This window comes from Phocoena phocoena, chromosome 13, assembly GCF_963924675.1.
Source record: "Phocoena phocoena chromosome 13, mPhoPho1.1, whole genome shotgun sequence".
NCBI lineage: Eukaryota > Metazoa > Chordata > Mammalia > Artiodactyla > Phocoenidae > Phocoena > Phocoena phocoena.
The window spans coordinates 85,160,932-85,175,974 of record NC_089231.1 but is presented as its reverse complement, the minus strand read 5'-3'; the positions used below and the strand labels follow the sequence as shown (position 1 = coordinate 85,175,974).

At 47.7% G+C, this 15,043-nt stretch overlaps 2 pseudogenes; both read right to left on the bottom strand.

Moving 5' to 3' along the window:
• Positions 1–2,262: 2,262 nt before the first annotated feature.
• On the bottom strand, positions 2,263–3,891 carry LOC136132658 (large ribosomal subunit protein uL11-like; annotated as a pseudogene).
• LOC136133330 (U6atac minor spliceosomal RNA) lies at positions 2,707–2,817 on the bottom strand (annotated as a pseudogene).
• Positions 3,892–15,043: the final 11,152 nt, after the last annotated feature.

Sequence of the window (15,043 nt, the reverse complement as noted above, 5' to 3'; positions counted from 1 at the left end):
GCTCGCAGTCTGTCCCGCACCATGCTTTTTCACTTTATGTCTTTTATAGTTTTGACAGAGTTCTAATATCCTTTCATTATAAAGGAAAAATACCTTCCATGTAATTTTCTCAAGAATAAAGACCACGAGAGCAACACAATCCCTAGTGAACATTTACAGGACCCTTCACCCAACAAATACAAGCATGACAGGAAAAATAGTGATATAGTGTTGAACGAGAGGCGTTTCTATCATCAAGGGATTCTGAGGCTAAAGAACAGAGATGCTAGACTTGCTCAGTTTCGTTGAATGATCTTAAAGCACCCCAAAGTTTGGTTTCACACGGAGTTAATACTACGTAAGGATTCATTTACACAGATGTGATTGTGTGAATCTTGAATAAACCAGAAGAAAAATGCGTGGCTCATATTTGTTTAGTGTTCCTTTTTATGTTTCGTTTGAGAGCACAACGAAGTCCTCGTCAAATTATTATAAATATGGTCCTCAGAGAGGTATGCTGTTCAGAGATTGGCAAGCGCTTGTTAACTCAAGGATGTCAGCCTTAGTGTGCAGTGATGTCTCTGCCGGAAGAGGGAGCTACCGGAACAGACTTTGGTTTAGTCATGAAGCCGGCAGCGCCCCCAAGCGGTGTGGTTGACTAGGCAATTTGTGCTTTTACTTTTCTATTTCTCACAGTGGGTTGTTTACTCATTAGTAAAAGTTAATTTACTGTCCTCCCAAATGCCTTTTACTTTATCCTGTTTCTGCCGGTCCTGAAGCCATCTCCATTTTTTAAAAAATTTGTTTTCTGGCTGCGTTGGGTCTTCGTTGCTGCATGCAGGTTTTTCTCTAGTTGCTGAGAGCAGGGCAACTCTTCATCGAGGTGCGCAGGCTTCTCATTGCGTGGCTTCTCTTGTTGTGGAGCACAGGCTGTAGGCGCACGGGCTTCAGTAGTTGTGACGCACGGGCTTAGTTGCTCCGCGGCATGTGGGATCTTCCCGGACCAGGGATGGAACTCATCCCTGGTTCAATTGCATTGGCAGGTGGATTCTTAACCGCTGCGCCACCAGGGAAGCCCCAAGCCATCTCCTTTTCCATTCCAGCTGGAATGACTCCTCCATAGCATCTAATGTAGCTATTATTCAACGTAGATTCTTTGTTTCTTACAGTATCTCAACAGATCTAACCCCTCAAAATGCCCTTCTCCCTGCTTCTCTTATCTGCTGACCACTCTTTTTCCCCATATGCTCCCTGACATTTTCTACGTCCTTGTTTCACTCCAGCTGCTCCCTCTTTCTAAAATACCACCTTTCCCCTATGTCTGACTTTAATAAAAACAAGTCTATAGCCTTGGCTGCAATAAGGAAAGAGCTGGGTTCCTGGGACAGCACAGAGAGGTTATACTGCAGCCCAGAGAAGGTGTGTATAGGATGGCAAGAGGTCACTGGCAGAATTTCCTGAGGCAGGAGGCTGGCTGAGCAGCAAGCAAGGGGCTATCAGCACAGGTTTGTGGAAAGTGTAACATTCCTCAGAAACCCCCAAAAATACCAGGGAAGGGAAACTGGTAAGTGGACTTCCTAGAGGCGGTCACACACAATGCAGAACAGACCGGTCATACGGGCTTTAAAGGAAATGCTGACTCCTCCACACTGGCCCACACAGATGCTGGGTCACAACTCCCTGCCCCCTCCCCCCTGTTGGTCATTCCCCTGGCATAGTCCAACCTGATGGGCTTCACTAGAGTTTTCAAAGCCCCCCGTCCAAATGCTTGAGACTGTAAAAAATACATTGTATCCAATATATGAAAATTACAAGATTGAATTTAAATATTTTAGAATCTTCAAAAGGTAACACATAAACTGGCACAGACTTCAGTGCTGACATAGGCACTTGTATTTAATGGGGGTACTTTTTAATGCAAGATATAATATGAAATGCTTTATATTTGGCTGTGGCATCCAAAGTAAAAATGTCTAGAGCCTACATGGGTCTTAAAATGCCCCTGTTCTTTTCTTTCATTTAAAAAGAAAATTGAAAACAGATTAGACTTTTTTTTCAAATGTTTCCCTGCCAAAAGAGAATTTTGAACGTTTTTGGAATAAATCATCCCAAGAATGTCAGTATAGCTGATTTAATTTTTGATCCAGGATCCAGTAAAGATTCACGCTTTGCATGGGTTATTATATCTCCTTTATGTTTCTCTCTCTCTCTTTTTTTTGGTTTGGTTGTGAAATGATTCTTTATTTTTGTGCTCCTTTATTGAAACACTTCCCTTTCTAGTTTTTAACTAACTGGGCATTGCCTGGCACCACTGTTGATGTCATCTTTCATGTCGTGATGGTGGTGGCCATCAGCACAGACTGGGCAGTCCTCAGGGTCTCTTGATGGTTCCAAGAGAATTCTCTAACCAAAGACTGGTGCTGCATCTGTCGAGCAATGTTGACAATCCCATCAAAGTGATACTCCCACTGTGCTTAATGTTTTTCTGCTTCTTTCTGTCTCTTGGCCGTTCCTTGAGGCCTTTGATGATCAGTGCAGAGGCAAAACGTACCACCTCAGTCTGAGCCTGTTGGTTCTGAATGGTCAGTTTCGCTGTCATCCTCAGACGCTTCCAGTCACTGGTTGCCTTGGTAATGTCATCACCAACCTTTTTTGGAGACAGACCTACGGGGCAGATCTCAGGGGTCACTGAATTCCCCACCAGTGTACCTCAGGCACACAACTTTGAGAAACCGTGGGTAGGTGGCGGTACTTTAACCATATCTGTGTTGTCAGGCCTGAGGGCCTCTTCTATCCTAGTCCAGGGGAGAGCTAACCTTCTCTCTCTTCACACAACACCCCTCCTCTGTCTCTCTTTTTCTTTGGCTGTTCAGCGTGGCCTGTGGGATCTTAGTTCCCTGACCAGGGATTGAACCCAGGCCCTCAGCAGTGAGAGGCAGAGTCCTAACCACTAGACTGCCAGGGAATTCCCCACACCCTCTCTTTCTCTTAATCTAGAACAACCCTATGTCTTTTGTATTTCCTAGGACACTGACTGAAGAACCAGGCCAGCCGATTTAACTAATGTCTCCCGTTCTGGATTTGTCTGATTGTTTCCTCATATGTGTGAGCCGTTTTGAAAAATATACATCATAGAACACATTTATTGTCTCCCAATTTGCACTCCACCTGTCTGTCCCTTCATCTTTCTGTCTCAGCTAATATCTCCTCTGTGTCTTCCTGTTCCAGCCGAAGTCTCAACCTCTCTTTCATCCATCTGGTCCAATTCATCAGCAAATCCCATCCACTCAGCCTCTAAAACATAGCCAGAATCTTGGGGCTCTTTCTCCAGGACAACACCCTGATCCGAGGCACCCATTTCTTTCATCTTAACCCCCGAACTGGTCTCTGCTCCCACTTGGGCCCTGGATGACCCACCCTCCTCCAAATAGTGTGGGATGTGCAGATTTCCAGAAAGTTGATGGCTTGAGCCTATGTTCCTCATTCCTCATTTCAGACTCTCTCTTTGGGCAAATACAACAATCAGGAGGGTGTGAGGGGCATGGGGAGGGGGATGAGGCCCAGGGGACCCCCAGAAGGTGACAGTGTGTCAGCACATGGACCGCCGGCCCTCGTGTCCAGGTCTTCCTGCTTGCTGGTTTGCCATCCCAGTTAGTTATTGAAAACAAGAAGCCTTCCCCTGCGTAAAAATCCCCAAAGACCAGCCGTCCTATCTCTTGGCTTCATTGCTGCTCTTCTGACCCTATTCATTCTCCCTTAGCTGCCCAGTTTTCTTTACGGCTTACGAAGAGCCCGAGGCTTTTCCTGCTTCAGGGCCTTTGCACTCCGCTCTGCCTGGAATGCCCTCCCCTGGATCTTCCCATCAGAGGACCCACCTCCTCTCTCAGGTCTCAACTCCAACCTCCTTTCCATGACCACCATTTTAAACGAGTCCACTGGCTCTCAACTAGTCTCATCCCCTGATCCACTCCTAGGTCCTTCATAACGCTTCTCAGTATCTGGAATTTTCTGACTGGTTGGATATTTGTCTACTGTTAGTTCCCCTACCTGTTAGCATACTGATAACTCAGTCCTCATCATGCCTGGCACTCCAATCCGAAAATTCTTCGTTGTCCTTTTATTTTAAAAATTTTTTTTGGCTGCTCTGTCTGGCATGTGGGATCTTAGTTCCCGACCAGGGATCGAACCTGTGCCCCTTGCACTGGAAGCTCAGAGTCTTAACCACTGGACCGCCAGGGAAGTCTCAGTCCGAAACTTCTTAACGACTGAGACCAAGGCACGGTGAACGTCCAGATTTTATTGATGTAGAAACTGAGGCACAGAGAGGTACAGGGAGGGCACCAGGCATTCTGGCCACAGTTCCACACTCTTTTTTTTTTTTTTTATGTTATAGAATATATATTTGTATAGATTTTTATTTATTTTTTTGTATTTTTAATTTTTTAATACAATTTTAAAGGTTACTTCCCATTTACAGTTATTACAAAGTATTGGCTCTATTCCCTGCATTGTACAGTACATCCTTGAGCCTACCTTACACCCAATAATTTGTACCTCCCACTCCCTCACTCTTAAATTGCCCCATCCCTCCCCTCTCTACTGGTAATCACTAGTTTGTTCTCTGTATCTGTGAGTGGGCTTCTTTTTTATGATATTCACTAGTTTGTTGTATTTTTTAGATTCCATATGTAAGTGATATCATACAGTATTTGCCTTTTTCTATCTGACTTACTTCACTTAGCGTCATGACTTCCAAGTCCATCCATGTTGCTGCAAATGGCAACATTTTGTTCTTTTTTATGGCTGAGTAATATTCCATTGTATCTATATGTACCACATCTTCTTTATCCATTCATCTGTCGATGGGCACTCAGGTTGCTTCCATATCTTGGCCATTGGAAACAAGGCTGCTGGGAACACTGGGGTGCATGTATCTTTTTGAATTAGTGTTTTTGTTTTTTCCGGTTATATATCCAAGAGTGGGATTACCCTGCTCCACGGTCTTAACCACTATGCTCTCAGGTCCCCGTGGAAGCACCACGAAGATTGGGGTTTTTTCTGTTGTATTGCTCTGACCACAGCTCTCGGTGCTTGGAACCCAAAGTGTCTGATTCAGGCTCTGATTCCAAGAAGAAGCCTTTTATCTTCTTGCTGGGCTGGGTGGTAGAGCCATCACAGCAAGCCCAGGGCCTCAAGAATGGTCTGTCGTGTCTCACATCTAGGGGCGGCAGGATGAATGGCTTCAGGGAAGTCTCAGGGATGATTCATTGGCATGGATAAAAGAAAGACAAGGCCAAGTTGTAAGAAGTTCATAGCTCGATTCCAAGAAGCTAACCACACATGGCTATTTACATTTAAATTAATTAAAATTCAATAAAATGTGTTTATCCTTTGCACTGGCCACATGTTAAGAGTCTAGTAATGGGGGAATTCCCTGGTGGTCTGGTGGTTAGGATTCGGCCCTTTCATTGCTGTGGCCTGGGTTCAATCCCTGGTCGGGGAACTAAGATCTGGCAAGCTGTGTGGCGAGGCCAAAATTAAAAAAAAAAAAGTTTAGTAGAAACATGTGACTAGTGGACATGTTTCCATCGTGGCAGAACGTTCCGTTGGATGGGGCTGGTGTAGGTGGACCATCACTTAGTTAAGCATCCTTCTGCTGTTGGCTATTCACGTTGCTTCCAATATTTTTCTACTATAATCAGTGGAACAAGATAATACGACTATTCTTTTTATATATTTTTTAAAATTAATTAATTTTTTTTAATTTTTTGGTACGCGGGCCTCTCACTGTTGTGGCCCCTCCCGTTGCGGAGCACAGGCTCCGGACGCGCAGGGTCAGCGGCCATGGCTCACGGGCCCAGCCGCTCCGCGGCATGTGGGATCTTCCCGGACCGGGGCACTAACCCGCGTCCCCTGCATCGGCAGGCGGACTCTCAACCACTGCGCCACCAGGGAAGCCCAAGACTATTCTTTTTTTAAATAAGGTTTTGTTTTGTTTTGTTTTGTCCTCACTGCGCGGTTTGTGGGATCTTTGCTCCCCGACCAGGGATTGAACCCAGGCCCTCGGCAGTGAGAGCTCAGAGTCCCAACCACTGGGCTGCCAGGGAGTTCCCTATATGGCTATCCTTACACATAGATCTTTGCCCGTGTGTGCATGTATATCTGATAGATACGCTTCTCAAGGGAACTTGTGGGTCAAAGGGCACATGCTTTTTAAATTTAGACAGACTTTGCCAAGTCCCCCTCCAAAGAGGTTACACAAATTTACACTCTGCCAAAAATAATCAACAGCCCCTGTTTGCCCACACCCTGGCCAGCACTGGGGCTTTTCAAACTTTGATCTTTGCTTGTCCGCTAGGTGAATAACGGTATCTTACAATAGTTTTAATTTGAAAATTATTTTAAGTTTCCCCTAACCTTATTCATTATTTCACTGCCAAAAGCACTTTCAATATGAAGAACATTTCTCCAAGTTCTCTGTATCTTAGCTGGGGACTTTGCCCTTCAGGGCCGCGTCTACTGTTTATATTGATTGCCTCACCCGTCACTGGTGTTGAACTGTGTGCTGCTAATTATTAGCTATGGTGGATTCAGAAGGAAGGGTAGAATTGGATATGGAACGCCCAAAGCTACGACAAATTATAAAAGGGCCCGGCTGTCACTTGAAAAACAAATATGATGCTTCTCATAAGAGACTCCATCGCCAGGTACAGATTGTTCACTTAACTGTACAGGTAAGGGCTGTCACTTAGTCCTTTTCCTCATGAGTAATTGACTTTTTGCTCTCGGAATGCAAATCTGCAGTGGCAGATACACAGGGCTGTTGACTTTTAAACTATATAACATTTAAAGATAATTTTGGTCCACCCATGTTCGGAGAAGCACTATTCCATAGCCAAAAATGTGGAAAGAATACAAACGTCTATCAGCGGATGAATGGATAAACAAAAGGTGGTGTATCTATACATTATGATATTATTCAGCCATGAAAAGGAAGGGAATTCTTTTTTTTTTTTTTTTTTTTTTTTTGGTACGCGGGCCTCTCACTGTTGTGGCCTCTCCCATTGCGGAGCACAGGCTCCGGATGCGCAGGCTCAGCGGCCATGGCTCACGGGCCCAGCCGCTCCGCGGCATGTGGGATCTTCCCGGACCGGGGCACGAACCCGCGTCCCCTGCATCGGCAGGCGGACTCCCAACCACTGCGCCACCAGGGAAGCCTGAAAAGGAAGAGAATTCTGGCACAGGCTGCAACGTGGTTGATCTTGAGGACATTGTGCTAAATGCGATCAGCCAGTCACAAAAGGGCAGATAACGTGGGATTTCAGTTATATGAGGTCCCTGGAGACGTCAAATTCATGGAGACAGAAAGTAGAATGGGGGTTGCTGCCAGGGGCTGGGGGAGGGAGATGAGGAATTGTTGTTTAAGTGGGACAGAGTTTCAGCTGGGGAAGATGGAAAAGTTCTGGAGATGGATGGTGGTGATGGTGGTACAACAATGTGAATGTACTTAATGCCACTGAACTGTACACCTGCAAGGTGGTTAAAATGGTTAAAGAAAAACAGTGCACACATGGAAAAGTGTTTAGGAAATAGGTGGAGAAACAGAAAATAGTCATAGAGGCTCCCATTTGGGAACTTCTTCTATTAGGGATTGAACCCATGCCCCCTGCAGTGGAAGCACAGACTCTTAACCACTGGACCGCCAGGGAGTTCCCTGTTACGTGTCTTTTTATCTATTTATTTTTTTTAAAAAAATGTATTTATTTTTGGCTGCATAGGGTCTTCACTGCTGTGTGCGTGCTTTCTCTAGTTGTGGTGAGCGGGGGCTACTCTTCATTGCTGTGCACGGGTTTCTCTTGTTGCGGAGCGTGGGCTCTAGGTGCGTGGGCTTCAGTAGTTGTGGCACGTGGACTCAGTAGTTGTGGCTCGCGGACTCTAGAGCACAGGCTCAGTAATTGTGGCGCACGGGCTCAGTTGCTCCGCGGCATGTGGGATCTTCCCAGACCAGGGCTCAAAGCTGTGTCCCTGGCATTGGCAGGCGGATTCTTAACCACTGAGCCACGAGAGAAGCCCTCTTATGTGTCTTTTTAAAATCACAATTTAAAATGTTTAAAAAGTATTTTTAAAAAACAAGCGCACAAAATATGTCATAATATTAAGGTTCAATAGAGCTGGATGCTGAATATTTTATTCCCTATCCTTTCATGAATGTTTAAAATATTCCACAATCAGGAAAAAATTCTGGAAGTAGTTCTTTAGGATACATGGGCAAAAAAAACTATGATGTAGAATCTTTTTAGCTTTTATGTAAATCTTTAGACTGTAAAAGCAGCAATAAGGCTTTATCTTTTTAAAATTATAAATTTATTTATTTACTTATTTATTTATTTGGCTGCGTTGGGTCTTCACTGCTGTGCGCGGGCTTTCTCTAGTTGCGTGAGCCGCGAGTGGGGGCTGCTCTTCGTTGCAGTGCATGGGCTCTAGGCGCACGGGCTCAGTAGTTGTGGCGCACGGGCTTAGTTGCTCCGCAGCATGTGGTATCTTTCCAGACCAGGGCTCGAACCCGTGTCTCCTGCATTGAGCACAGAGTCTTAACCACTGGACTGCCAGGGAGTTCCCTGTTACGTGTCTTGTTGCAGAGCACAGGCAGATTCTTAACCACTGTGCTACCAGGGAAGTCCCCTATCTTTTTTTTTTTTTCTGCGGTACGCGGGCCTCTCACCATTGTGGCCTCTCCCGTTGCGGAGCACAGGCTCCGGACGCGCAGGCTCAGCGGCCATGGCTCACGGGCCCAGCCGCTCCGCGGCATGTGGGATCCTCCCGGACCGGGGCACGAACCCGTGTCCCCTGCCTCGGCGGGCGGACTCTCAACCACTGCGCCACCAGGGAAGCCCTCCACGGTGAGTTTTAAGAAGCTCTGCCTGCCTGCGGGTGGAGGATGGAGAAGACAGTTTAGGCCAGTTGGGGGATGGGTCTGTCGTCCCGGCAGGATGATGGTGTTTCAGTGATTCTCAAAGTGTGGTCTCCAAAATAGCAGCGTCAGTGTCTCCTGGGAACTTGCTAGAAAATGCAAAATTATAAGACCATCCAGACCTACTGAATCAGGCCCCCTGGTTGCGGGGGGCAGCTCTTTGGGTCCCCCCCTACCACCATCCCACCAGGTGATTCTGAAGTGCCTCAGGTGTGAGAACCACTGATCTAACCAAGGCAGTGGAAATGGTGCATTCATTTGCTAGCGCTGCCATAACAATGTACAACAAACTGGGCGGCTTCAAACAACAGAAATGTATTTCTCAGAGCTCTGGGGGTCAGAAGTTGGAAATCAAGGTGTCGCGTGCTCTCCAAAGCCTCTACGGGAGGAACCTTCCTTGCTTTTTCCAGTTCTGGTGGCTGCCGGCGTTCCTTGGCTTGTAGACCCATCACTCCAGCCTCCCCTGTGTCCCCTCCTCTTATAAGTACACCAGTCATTGGATTTAGGGCCACCCCAATCCCGGATGACCTCATCTTCACTTGATCACACCCGCAAGACCCTATTTCCAAATAAGGTCACACTCACAGGTCCTGGGGGTTAAGACTTGAACATATCTTTTTTGGGGGACACAATTCTACCCACTACAGATGGAGAGAAATAAAAGGATTCGAGAAATATCAAGACAAGAGAAATCTTAATGGTTAGCTGGGGGTAGGAGGGAGAGAAAACAGAACGAAGAGGAAAAACGACTCAAATGCTTTTACATCAATAACAAAGCCTGGGCTGACGCTGGTGTCTTGTTGCTCTCTGAATGAGTTCCTTCGGGTAGAGTTTCAGGAACTTGATTCCAGTATCTTAGGACCGGTAAACACCTTGCTGAAATAAACTCCTTCCCACCTGAGAACCTGTCTCCCTTCCCTGCGGGGCAGGTCTGGGGAGAGAGGAGCTGGAAGAGAAGATGCCCTTCGCCCACGGAGCCCCCAGCTGATTACACTAGCTTCAATTCAGGCCACACTTGAGAGCCAAAATCAAAATCAAGGTCACAGAGCCCGGGGCCATCTGAAGCTGCTGCAGATCTCAGCGGCCTCAGAGGAAAGGATGGAATGGGAGACCACGGGCCTGTCTCCTGGTAGAGGAGCTGGGGGGCCCGTTAGCGTGGGAGTCCCTCCCTCCCAACCACAGGCTGCACTCAAAGCATTTGTTCTTCTGGAAGATTCTTCTCCTCCCTTCTCGCAGTCCCCAGGAGTTCTGATCCCCTGGAGGGCTTGTGAAGACCTAGATACTGGGCCTCGCCCTAGAGTGTCTGACTCAGCAGGTCTGGGGTAAGGACCAAGAATTTGCAGTTCTATCTTGTTCCCATCTCTCAGAACGGAGAACCACAGCCCGAGATGAATGGCTCTGAGCCCCTGTTGCACGTGGGGGTCACACAGGGAGTTAAAAACACCAACCCCAGTGCTGGACCCCGGACCCCGAAAATCTCCGAGAACGGGGCATGAGCTCTGACTTTGAAGCTCCCCGGGATTCTAAAGGTCAGCTAAGTTTGAGGTTGACACCATTCCCTCACTATGATTGGCTGAGAAGTGGACACATGACCAAATTTTGGCCAATAAGACACGGGGGTGGTGTGCTGGGGGACTTCCGGGTTGATGGCTGCCAACTTGCATTGCAGCAGGTGCTGGGGCGGGAAGATGGAAAGAACGTGGGTGCTCAATGATGTCCATCCTTGACCACGGAAACTGAGAACCCCGAAGCTGCTCCATCTCAGGACTTCCCCCTTTTGTGGAAATAATAAATGTCTTCATTGTTAAACGGCTCAGGTTGGTGCTTTCTAGTACTTTCAGCCAAAAGCATCTCAGTGGCTGCAGATGTGAAACCCTCTGGCAAGTAGCCAGCAGCCACAGTCAACAGCTTTATTGATTTACTTATGCAGTGAATTTTACTGAGTGTCTTCTATGTGTCAGGATGGTTCTGGGCACTGGAGAGCATGAGCGAGGTCCCTGCTGTCGTAGAGCTGCATTCCAGCGGGGGGAGACAGACACAAAAGCAAGTCCACAAATAAACCAACAGAATAATTTCAGACAACGTTCAAGAAGGAAAATAGAGTGGTTTGCTGGAGAGGGAGGGAGGGTGGGGCTTCTCTGGGAAGGTGACATTTGAGCAGAGAACTGAATGAAGAAGAGCCAACTATGTGAAAAGGGGCAGGGGAAGGATTCCAGGCAGAGGGCACAGCAGGTGCAAAGGCCCTGGGGTGGGAGTGAACTTTGTTCAAGGAACTGAAATGTGGAATGTGAAGGTGGCATGATTATGCCAGCAGCCTTCAGGGAAGTATCTAAAAGCACACAAAAGCCCCACAGTCCAACTTTTTCTCTCTCTCTCAATTTCTTAGGGCTTTTGTTTTCAGGTCCAAAGTGTACTAGCCCTGGTTTGTTGAAATCTGAGTGGAGTTTTTCAGGCTCCTCTTCCTAACTCAAGAGAACCATTTAACCTTTCACCGTGTGTGGCCTGCTGTACACTGGCTTTCTTCAATGAAAGCCAAGTGTTCATGCTTCAGCCTAACTAAACAGCTCTGTCTGCAGCAGGTCCCCATCTGTTTTGCTGTTTCTCCTGACAGAACATTTTCTGTCCTGCCCAGAAACCTGCAGCTCCTGTCATGGCCCCTTCCTTTACAACACCCACCTTGTCTGCCTGGGGCCTGCCGATGCCTGGGGACACATCCCACAGCATCAGAGCAAGAGGACGACCGCTGTGCCACCAAGCAGGAGTGTTGTTGAGGCCAACGTTGGTACGAAGAATCCTTTAGGATAGAAAAGGCCTTTGCTCTTTTAAAAAATTCACTCAACTGTAGAACAGCAAAGTTGCCATTTCCTTTCCTCAGTGGGGACACTGCTTGTGGACACCAGGTTGAGGTGTGTGCCGGGGGTGGCTGAAACCCAGGTCCAAGCAGGTTCTGGAAATACTCTTTGGCAGGAAATGGATGGCGACACCATTCCGCACACGGCTGCCAGCAGCAGAAGCTCCTGTTTGGGCAGACATGGGGTGGTGCTGAGAGGGACCACAGGACACTCACTCACAGGGTTCTTTGTTTAACTGTGTTTACTGCGAGTTTCCTGTGAGCAAGGGGGACACGGTCTCACACAGGTCCCAGACCAGTGGGGACAAAGATATTATTCTCACACCTCTGAGTCTATAATGCCACCTGCACCTGAGAAAAATGCTCTCAGGGAAAGGAATCTGCTTTGGGGAGGGTGTATTACAGAGGTCACAGAGTGAACCTTTTTCAAAGCAAACAGGATCGAGTTACTTCCTGCTTAAATCCTGCACTGGCTTCCCGTTGCCCAGGTATAAAGCCCAGACCCCTCTCCGGGGCCCACAAGGCCCTGCAGCTCTGGTGCTGGTCCAGGTCCCCCACTTCTCCCCCTGCCACTCCCTGAGATGCAGCCTCCCTAGCCTCTTGTGGATCTTCTGATGTGTTCAGCCTGTGCTCACCCCAGGACCTTGGCACGTGCTATGCTCACTGCTCTAAGCACTTTTCACAGGTCCCCACGTTCTCCCTTAAAGTCTGGCTCCGATGCCACCTCCTCAGAGAGGCCTCCCCTGGCCAGCCCATCTCAAGTGACTCTCCTTATGACGTCTTCTTGTTTTATTTTCACGGCACTCTAATTTTACCCAGCCTGATTGCTTATGTCTGTGCCCCCCACTGCTATGAAAGCACAACAAGGGCAAAGACATTGCCTGTCTTCACAGCAGGGCCCAACGCCTGCCATGGTTTGTGGAATGAATGAATGAATGATTGAGGGACCTGACCCCATCTGGGCCAGCCAGTGAAGGCTTTCTGAATTGACATATGGTGGAAAAGGAGGGCCTCACCTCTGCTTTTTTGGGGGGGCCTCACCGCACTGCATGTAGGATCTTAGTTCCCTGACCAGGGGTTGAACCCGTGTCCCCTGCAGTGGAAGCCAGGAGTCTTAACCACTGGACCACCAGGGAAGTCCCACCTTTGCTTACTTTTTGACCTCACATCTCATATTCTCCCCTCTCCCCTCTACCAACCTGAGATCTTTCAGTTTGTTTGTTTTATTAAATAAGCATGCTAAAGTTCTAAGGGCTTCACAGATAGGAGCTCACTTGGTTCACACCACAGCCCTCTGAAATAGGTATTATTAGCCCCATTTTACAGATGGGGCAATTGAAGTCCAGAGAAGTAAGTATCATGCCCACACGTGAGCCAAGATTTGAACCTGGATTATCTGGCTCCAGACTTGCTGTTTTTAATGACTATTCTTTCTTACCTCCAGGCTTTTCCCCAGAATGCTATCTCTAGGATTCTCTTCCTCTTCTCTCATTAATTCCTTTTTCACCACAGAATCAGTTCTCATATCTGTCAGGGTCCAAGCAGGAAGGGGACAGTGCATTAAAACTGGGAGATTTTGAAGAGGTTTTAACACAGGGACTGTTTTAAAGGTGTGAGGAAAACAAAAGGAGTTGTGAAGCTGTTCTCACTCCTAGGGCTGAAGGTTGGAGGGGAGGGAATGACTTTGGAACCTGGAAGGAGAGGGGCTGCCTTACTTGGAAAGGGTCATGGCCAGCCTGAGCGTTTCTGTTATCTGTTGCTGCAAAAAAAACCCCAAAAAAGCACCCCAAAGGTAGTGACTTAAAACAACAAAAATTTAGTATTTCTTATCACCTTCTGGCTTGAATAGTTCTGGAATGCCAGGATGCCGGGCAGGTCCACAGATGCTGGCTGCCAGCTGGGCTGGTGGCTGGGGGCGTGGTCCTCACTCACGTGGCTTCTCCACACAGCTGCTTGGGCTTCCTCACAACATGGTGGCCGAGTTCAAGAAGGAGTGTTTTAGGAGGTGAAGGTAGAGCTGCTGATGGCTTAAGGTCCACTCTTGGAGGCTACCCAGGGTCACTTCTGCCACAGTCAACCTGTGGTTGACAGAGGTCACAGTGTCAGCCCAGATTCTGGTGGAAGGAAAATGGATTCTCAGTAAAAGGAGTAGCAAAGGAGCGTGAAGGGTATCTTTACTAAGAACATACCACCAGATGAGGCTGGAGAACGTCTCATTTTCCCTCACTCAACTTCTTCAGATCTCCTGCCTCCCAGTGGCCAGAGCCAGCTAGAAACCAGAGGACAAGGGAGGCTGCTGACCTGGCTTCTGAGGGTCACCTTCTTAGGGAAGACATCAGGATGGAGAAGCAGAAGGTGTTTGAGGGACAGAACAATATCCTGGCATAGGACCTCCCACTCTCAAGCTCTGCGAGACCTCTCTCTTTTTCCTTTGTTTGTAATTCTAGACCTCTGTGATTATTTATTGTCAGTCTCTCCTCCAGTACTGTGAGCTCCAAGAGGGCTGGGATCACGGCTGCTTCGCCCACCCCTGGATCCCCCAGCGCAGCACTGTGTCTGGCACAGGGTAGATGCTCAATGAATATTTGTTGAATGACTGAGCCCTTCCTGATACGACACAGATTTCTTCCCTGGCTTTACCCCTCACCCCCGATCCATCCATCCCAAATACACCTTCCATCCGTCCAGGTCTCCCTGGCTTCCCCAACCCAAGTCACTACAACCCAGGCTGCGCAGGGTAACCTCATTCTCATCCTAGCTGAGCCACACTTTTTACTCTTGACCCTCAAGCAGCGGTCAGGGAGAAGTATTTTTATTCTTTAAAAAAAAAAGGGAAATTGTCTTAGTTCGCTGTGTCTGCTGTAACAGAATACCGCAGACTGGGTGGCTTATAAACAACAGATATTTTTTTTCCTCATGGCTCTGGAGGCTTGAAGTCCAAGGCCAAGGGGCTGGCAGATTCTGTGTCTGGTGACAGCCCACTTCCTGGTTCATAGATGGTTACAGGTTCCCTGTGTTCTCATGTGGCTGAAGAGGTGAGGGAGCTCTCTGGGGTTTCCTTTATACGAGCACGAATTTCATTCAAAATGGCTCCAACCTCATGACCTAATCACCACCCAGAGACACCCCCATCTCCAAATACCGTCACGCTGTGGCTTAAGATTTAACATATGAATTGTGTGTGTGTGTGTGTTGTGTGTGTGGGAGGCACAAACATTCAGTCTATAGTAGGAACAGACACA